Source organism: Nannospalax galili, unplaced genomic scaffold (genome assembly GCF_000622305.1).
Source record: "Nannospalax galili isolate Female #2095 unplaced genomic scaffold, S.galili_v1.0 scaffold879, whole genome shotgun sequence".
NCBI lineage: Eukaryota > Metazoa > Chordata > Mammalia > Rodentia > Spalacidae > Nannospalax > Nannospalax galili.
Window position 1 is genome coordinate 199,964 of NW_008346261.1, and position 9,178 is coordinate 209,141.

At 41.8% G+C, this 9,178-nt stretch overlaps 1 pseudogene; it reads left to right on the forward strand.

Moving 5' to 3' along the window:
- Nucleotides 1-5,189: 5,189 nt before the first annotated feature.
- Nucleotides 5,190-7,016, forward strand: LOC103741745 (annotated as a pseudogene).
- The last annotated feature ends 2,162 nt before the right edge of the window (nt 7,017-9,178 follow it).

Sequence of the window (9,178 nt, forward strand, 5' to 3'; positions counted from 1 at the left end):
CTCCCTGTAGCCCCAGCTGACCTGGAACTCACTATGTAGACCAGGCTGACCTCGAACTCACAAAGATCTGCCTGCCTCTATCTCCCAAGTGCTGGGATTAAAGGCATGAGCCACCATGCCCAGCAAAAAAAATATTTTAAAATTATATTATTTATTTGGTGTGTGTGTTTGTGTGTGTGTGTTCACAAGTTTGAGACAGGAATTATTTTTTTCCTTCTTCCATGTGTGTCCCAGGGTTTGAACTCAGGTTGTCAGGCTTGGCCACAAGCACCATCTCATTGGCCTTCCTTTAACTAGTTAATCAATTAATCAATTAATTAATCAATTTCCAGTAATTGGAAGGGGACTTTACTAGGGTCCCAAGGTCAAAGGCCCTACAGACAGCTCTCTGCTTTACCTGACCGTCTTCTTGGGGTAGAGATTGGTGTGGCCACATTCCTTGTGGCTCAGAGGTACAGGCATGCATAGAACTTTTGGAATATCATTTTTTCACAGCTGTACTTCTGGGTGAGCTGGTGAAGGAACAACTTGATGATGTCATCTATTGGGCATAGCACCAGGTGCAGAGAGGACTCTTTCTGGATGTTGTAGTCAGACAGAGTGCTGCTGAGTCAGTCACTGTTGTTGTACAGGATGTGTATTTTGTCCTGAATCTTGTTTTTTTTTTGGTCTTCTTGAGACAAGGTCTCCCTGAAGCCCCAATTAGCCTTGAGCTTGCCATATAGACCAAGCTGGCCTCTATTTCACCTGGCTCTGCCTCCCAAGTGCTGGGATTAAAGGTGTGTGCCACCAGGCCCAGCTTGGTCTTGACATTCTTGATGGTGTCACTGGGCTAGACTTAGAAAATGATGATCTTGCCCATTAGGGTCTTCATGAAGATTTGCATCTTGGTGTCTGATTTTTTTTTTTAACATATGGTCTTCAGGTCAGGTGTGATCTCTTATGCCTTTAGTCCCAATACTTGGGAGAAGAGACAGGCAAATCTCTGAGAATTCAAGGCCAGCCTGGTCTGCATAGCAAGTTCCAGGTCAGTCAGGGCTACATAGTGAGAACTTGTCTAGAAAAAAAAAAAGAAAAAAAAGAAACAAACATAGGGTCCTTTACTGTAGTCCAAGCTGATCTGGAATTCAACATGCAGCTCAGATTGACCCCAGAACTCCTGCTTTAGTCTCCCCAGTGTTCGGATTATAGGTGTGAACTGTTATGATTTTTTTTCACCTCATTGGTCATTAAAACCCATCCAGAAGTAATCCAATAGTAGCTTTTTCAACCAATCATCACTTGGATGATATACCTGATTAGTCAATGCTCTCTACTGCCTCTAAAGTGATACTGAGACCCAGTACATGCTGAACCCCTGAGAACAGACTCAGCTCTGTATACCCTACATGCTATTGTTCCCACATGTTGAGTCAGTGCTTCTCACAAACCAGTTTATTCTAGTTATTCTTGTTTTAATTGCATATTTAAATGTTACATAACATGTAAAATATGAGTGTGGGAAAAATGATTTCTCTTTATGAAAATTAAACACTTTGGAAATACTTGATAAAGGAAAATCAATTTTGTTTGTTTTTTAGATAGGCTCTCTCTATAGCCCCAGCTGGTCTGGAACTTGCTATGTAGACAGGCTGACTGATCTCAGACTCACAGAGATTCACCTGCCTCTCTCTCCCTAGGATGAATGGTATATGCCACCATGCCAGTTGCAAATAAATTCTTAAAAATTGCAATTGAGGAGCTGGAGAGATGGCTCAGTGGTTAAGACCACTGGGTGCTCTTGCAGGGGACCCGGGTTTGGTTCCCATCACTCACATGGTGGCTAAAAATTGCCCATAACTCAAGTTCCAGAGGAATTGACGCCATCTTCTGACCTCCTCAGGCACTGCACACACATGGTGCACTTACACACATTCAGGCAAAATACTCACATACATAAAATACACATAAGTAAAATTTTAAAAATGACACCAGGACTGGTGGTGCAAGCCTGTAATCCCAGCTACTCAGGAGGCTCAGGCAGGAGGATTGCAAGTTCAAGGTCTACCTGAACTACTGAGTGAGTTCAAGGCCAATATAGGCAACTTAGCAAGACCTTATCCCAATTTTGTTTTGTTTTATGCCTAGGCTGGTCTTGAATTGCCTCACAGTTGAGAATAACTTTGAATTCCTGACCATCTTGCTGTCTTTTTTTAAAAAAAAATGAGGCTGGGGAGATGACTCAGCAGTCAAGAATGCTTGCTATGGAAACATGAGGACCTGAGTTCAAATTCCTAGAACCTATATAACAGCAGCATATGGTCACATGCATTTATAACCCCAGTACTTCAGGGAAGGAAGAAACAAGAGGACTAATGGAGCTTGCTGTCCAAGAGCCTAGCTCCATGCTCAGTGAAAGACCCTGACTCAAGGGAATAAGGCAGAAAGTGATAGAACAGGACACTCAGTGTCCTCCACTCATACGCCTACACGCACCTGTGCATATGCCCTACATATACACCAGCTACAAAAGACACACACACATACACACATGCACGCACGCACTGCAGTTAATTAGGTTTAGATGAGGCTACCTATGAATAATTGATGATAGAGTATAGGGAAGTCATAAAGTCTAAAGGATTCTGTATTGTAAGCACTATGTATGTATTTTAACATTCTTGCTCCACTTTAAAGAAATCAAAACTGAAAAACCAAGGTGACACTCTATTGATGTGGTTTACAGCAGAAAGGGGGTTGCTGAACTCCATCCAGGAGATTCATATAAAGGTCTTGGCTTACATCAAAGGATTTGCAAATAAATGTGTTGGTACTATTAGTTAAAATAAAATAAGATAGGCTGGGTGAGGTGGTACAGGCATTTAATCCCTGCACTTGGGAAGCAGAGCAGGTAGACCGCTGGGAGTTCAAGGCCAGCCTGGTCTGGTCTACAGGTTTAAATTGTGAGACCCTGTCTCAAAAAAAAAAAAAAAAGGAACATAGAAAGTGCAGAGGGTCTTATCATAGGAGAAGAATCAAAAATAAAACTCTTGAGAAAATTCAATCAAAAAGTTAATAGAAATAAATTATTACCAACGATAAGAGCTGCCAGGTGCCTTTACTCCCAGCACTATGGAGGCAGAGCAGGTTGATTTCTACGAGTTTGGGGCCAGACTGGGCTACATAGGGAGACCCTGTCTCAAATGGGAAAAAAAAGCTAAGCATGTAAGCAGAGGTATCTGAAGAGAGAAGACATGAATATTCCTTCCACATTAATAACTGAAAGCCCAGCTATCTGTAGAAAACATGACAGATTAAATTTCCAGGGCTAATTAAGAACACATGCAGGTTTGACCCCTTTGGGAGTCTAGTAGAAGCAGTTCTAATTTTGTGTCTCCCACCCATTTATATTCACACATAATGAGTGTGATGGTAATTGTCAGATTAGACTATTTTGTTAAATACTGAGTTTCAGAAACAACAGGGTCATGGTAAAGGCAGGTTTATAGAACTGAACCTCTTGAGATACATTATCTTGTCGTCGTTAATACACTGGTGGTAATAGACTAAGATGATGTCACTGGTGTTTTCTAGCCATGGGAAGAGACAATAGCGAATTGATTAATTATCATTCTGTAATTGATTCCCAGACTGTATGTTTAAGAAAAGAAGTGTATAGTTGATGATTTTGAACTCTAATAATTAAAAACATAGTAAGATGTCATTAAAAGCAAGATATGACTCTCAAATCAATAGATGAGATAGTTAACTCTGAAATAGGACTCGAAATATAGAAAAACTATCTGATAGAGGGACTATCACTAACCAATGGATAAAAATGGATAATTTCACAAAAGACATTGGAAAACAGCTATTTGAAAGAAATTCAAGTCAGATACAATGGCCCATGCCTGCAATCCCAGCACACAGGAGATGAAGGCAGGAAGATCAGGAGTTCAAGACCAGCCTTGGCTATATAGCAAGAGCCTGGATAACTTAGGCAGTACTAGGCCAGCCAGGGTTACATAGCAAGACCCCATAGCAAAACAAAACAAAACAACCAAAATTAAGACAAGCATGGGGACACAAGCCTATAATCTCCGCACTTGGGAGGTAGAAGTAGGAGGATCATGAGTGCAGGTTATCTTCAGCTATATATGAATTTGAGGCCAGCTTGGGCTATATGAGACTGTATCTTGAAAAGCCAAAACAATAAACAAAAAAAAACCCACAAGGAAACAATGGTTTTGATGCGCTATTAAATTTTAAGAGGGAAGCAATGGTTTCATTTTCTACTTCAGCTGTAACAAAATTCAATAGGAAAAAAAAAGTTAGGGTGGATGTGATGGTGCATGCCTATAATCCCAGCATTTCACAAGCTAAAAGCAGGAGGATTGCCATTGTGAGGACAGGCTAGCCCAAACAGTGAAATTTTGTCTCAACAAACTAAATGAGATGGGTGTGATAGTGCATGCCTGCAATCCAAGCACTTGGAAGGCTGAGGTAGGAGGATTGCTGTGAGTCTGAGGCCAGCTGGGGCTATGTAGTGATTTCTAGGCTAGCCTAGGCTACATAGGGAGATCTTGTCTAAACAAACAAACAAAACCAAGTTTCTAGCAAGATGGCTCAGTGGGTAAAATTGATTGCCCCTGAGCCTGAGGAGTTGAATTTGATCCTTGAACCATACATAGTGGAAAAAGAGAATCAACTCTTGAAAGTTGTCCTCTGAAAGCCATATTTGCACTGTGGCATAAACACACACACACACACACACACACACACACACACACACACACAAGTATTTAAAACTTAAAACAAAAGATAGGGCTGGAGAGATTGCTCAGAGGTTAGGTCATTGGCTGCTCTTGCAGAGGACCTGGATTTGGTTCCCAGCACCCACATGGTGGCTAAAAACCATCCATAACTCCAGTTCCAGGGGATCAACACCCTCTTCTGACCTCTGTGGGCTTTTCATGACATGGGTACACTTATATACATGCAGGCAATACGCTCATACACATAAAATAAAATAATTAAAATTTTAATAAAAAAATTAAAACAAAAGAAAGAGCTAAGGCGATGACTCATAAAAGCACTTGTTGCATAAGCATAAGGATGTGAGTTCCAATCTCTAGCACATGTGAAAAAACTGGGTATGGATTTTCCTTATTGTGCTTCCTAGCAGCAGTCTAGTGGAGAACTAGGCCAAGATGTCTGAATATGTTCGGGTAACAGAGGAGGAGAACCATCTGAGGATGATGGTACCATATTACTATTCACCATCACAGTCCAGTTTCCAGGGGCGTGTGGCATTCGCTACAGGAAATCAGTGTCTCAGTGTATGAGAGGGGTCCGATTGGTGGAAGGAATTCTGCATGCTCCTGATGCTGGCTGGGGAAATCTGGCATATGTTGTCAACTATCCCAAAGGTAACAAAAGGAAAATGGATGAGACAGATGCCTCCTCCGCAGTGAAAGTAAAAAGAGCAGTCCAAAAAACCTCTGATTTAACAGTGTTGGGTCTCCGTGGAAAATGACTGAACAGGATCTTAAAGACTACTTCAGTACTTTTGGAAAAGTTCTTATGGTACAGGTTAAGAAATATCTTAAAACTGGTCATTCAAAAGGGTTTGGTTTTGTTTGTTTTATGGAATATGAAACCCACGTAAAAGTAATGTCACAACGACACATGATAGATGGCCAATGGTGTGACTGTAAACTTCCTAACTCTAAGCAAAGCCCAGATGAGCCTTTGAGAAGCAGAAAGGTATTTGTTGGGCACTGTACAGAGGACATCACTGCTGATGAGCTTCAACAGTTCTTCTGTCAATTTGGAGAAGTAGTAGATGTCTTTATTCCCAAACCATTCAGGGCTTTTGCCTTTGTTACATTTGCAGATCATCAGGTTGCCCAGTCTCTTTGTGGAGTGGACTTGATCATTAAAGGAGTCAGTGTGCATATATCCAATGCTGAACCTAAGCACACTAGCAATAGACAGAGAGAAGCGGAAGATTTGGTGGTAATCCAGGTGGCTTTGGGAATCAGGGTGAGTTTGGTAACAGTAGAGGGGGTGGAGCTGGCTTGGGAAACAATCAGGGTGGTAATAGGGTGGAGGGATAAACTTTGGTGCCTTTAGCATTAATCCAGCAATGATGGCTGTAGCCCAGGCAACACTGCAGAGCAGTTGGGGTATGATGGGCATGCTAGCCAGTCATTAGAACCAGTCAGGCCCATCAGGTAACAACCAGAGCCAGGGGAACATGCAGAGGGAGCCAAACCAGGCGTTTGGTTCTGGAAATAACTCCTACAGTGGTTCTAATTCTGGTGCCCCTCTTGATTGGGGGTCAGCATCAAATGCAGGGTCAGGCAGTGGTTTTAATGGAGGGTTTGGCTCAAGCATGGATTCTAATCCTCTGGCTGGGGAATGTAGAGAGTGGGTTATGGTTGGGTGGTGTGGGTCAGTGGTCGGTTGGTTGGTATAGAATGGTGGGAATTCAATTTTTTCTAAACTCATGGTAAGTATATTGTATAATACATATGTACTAAAAACTTTCAAGATTAGTTTGTTCCATGTGGAGTATATTCAGCAGTATTTTTTGGCATTTTTCTTTAGAAAAAGAGGAAGAACTAAAGGACTTTTATGTTTTGTTACATAAAGGCTTAAAATATTGAGTGGCTGAAAGTGAACTGTTGTTTGCCTGATTGGTAAACCAACACACTACAATTGATCTCAAAAGGTTTCTCCTGTAATATTCTGTCCTTGGATTTAAGTGAATTGTTTGCATGTTCAAGGTAGAAACTATTGGTTAGAACTACATCTTTTCTCCTTACTTTAATTTGAATCCCACCTTGTGGATTTTTTCCTTAGGAAAATCTCCTTTTGGGAGATCATGATGTCACGATGTTTGGTTCTTTTGGTTTTAACACTTGTCTTCCTTCATACACAAAAGTATAATATGAAGCCTTCATTTAATCTCTGCAGTTCATCTCATTTCAAATGTTTGTGGCAGAAGCACTTCACTGAAAGTCGTGCTGTAAATATTCTGCCATAGGAAAACTTCTGTCTACGTGCTTCCTCACCCAAGAATTTGTCATCATGCTGCACAGGCTACGTCTTTGACGGTGGGTGCTCCATTTTTATCCGCTATGCTTTATTTCACGGAGTCATATCAACGCTATGAACGCAAGGCTGTGATATGGAACCAGAAGGCTGTTTGAACTTTTGAAACCTCGTGTGGGATCGATGATGGTACTGAGGCATGAAAGGCAAGTATGATTGAGAAAAGGCGAGCGTGCAGAGACTTCGTGGTGCAAAATGGATTTTTTTTTGTCTTTTTGAGATAGGGTCTCCCTGTAGCCCCAGCTGTCCTGGAACTCACTATGTAGACCAGGCTGGCCTTGAACACAGAGATCCACCTGCCTCTGCCTCCCAAGTGCTGGCATTAAAGGCATGCGCCACCATGCCCAGCAAATTGGATATTTTTAAAATATATTTTCTTTATTTTTTTTTATGTGTATGAGTGTATTGCCTGCATGTATGTGAGTCCACCTGTGTTGTGCAATGCCTCAGAGGTCAGAAGAGGGCTTCAGATTCTCCTGGAACCGGAGTTAAGAATGGTTCCTAGCGGCCATGTGGGTGCTGGGAATCGAACCAGGGTTAAAAGTCAGTGCTCTTAACCGCCAAGCCATCTCTCCAGCCCTGCAAAATGGGTATTTTTTAACTTGGCCAGAGGTGTCACTCAATCCTGTGCTTTGGTGAGAGTGTGCAGAGAGCAATGATAGCAAATAATGTACGAGTGTTCTTGCATTCAAAGGACATCCACATCCGTTGGAAGACTTTGAGTTTTGTTCTTAGAAAACCCACTTTGGTTGATTGTGTTAAGTCAAATGATACTTGTACTTCCCCTTTCCCTCTGTTAACTTCTGTGAATGCTTATGGTGTGTGTTCTCCTCTGTTACTGCTCTATAAGTGTGGGAAGGTGAACTGAAGCTGTGGACTGAGAACATGGAGTGAGCTTGTGGTGTGCTTTGCAGGAGAACTTGGAAACAGAGTTCACCGGTGAGCTCAAGTATCTCAAAGAAGGGTGGAGTTCTCATGTCTGTTAGCAACCCATAAGAGTGCAGTTTGCTGCAGTTCTGTGTCCTGTGCTTGGATGCTTTTTGTAAGAGTTGTTATTGTTGGAAATTCTTAAATAAAACTGATTTAAATAAAAAAAAACTGGGTATGATGGTGCATAGTGCTATGGGAGGCAGGGACAGGCTTGCTGGGGCTTGCTGGCTGCCAGTTCAGGTTCAAGTTCAGTGAGAGACCCTGTTTCAAAGGAATATGGTGGAGAGTGATAGAGCAGAACACCAGACTTCCTTCTCTGGCCCCTGAACTCAGCTGTGTGTACATATACCAACACACACACACACACACACACACACACACACACACACACACAAAAAAAAACCCACAAACCCAAAAAACCGTGAAACAAGAATAAAAAGCTAAATCAAACAAAATTAAAACAGAAAAGTTATCATTAGCTTTGGAAGCAGGCAGAGCTGATTATGCCATAAAAACAATCTTAATGGTTCAATGGAGTTGGTTGCTTGATTAGAATTAGTTCAGAATCAACTATGAGACAGGAATTGAAAATAACAATCTAGACATGACTTTTTGTACTGTAAAGGAGACCAGAGAAGTGAGGTGTATGAAGAGTCATACCGGATATGGTAGTGCAAACTGCAATCCCAGAAGAGAAGACTTGGGCAGGAGGATCATAGGTTTGAGGCCAGTCTGGGCTATATAGAAAGACACTGTCTCATAAAAAAGGAGAAATAGGGGCTGGAGAGATGGCTCAGCAGTTAAGAGCACTGACTGCTCTTGCAGAGGACCCAGGTTTGATTCCCAGCATCCACATGGCACCTACAAACCATCCTTAACTCCAGTTCCAGGGGAATCTGAAGCCCTTTTCTGACCTCTGCAGCATTGCATGACATGGGTGCACTCACATACATTCAGGCAATACACTCGTACACATAAAAAAAACCCCTTTTTTAAAAAAGGAGAAATAAGCAAAAGTGTGTGTGTGTGTGTGTGTGTGTGTGTGTGTGTGTGTGTGTATGTATGTATTAAGATAGACACCAGACCAGGGTTTTTTTTTTTATTATTGTTGCTGTTTTTTGAGACAGGGTCTCCCTGAAGCCCCAGCTGG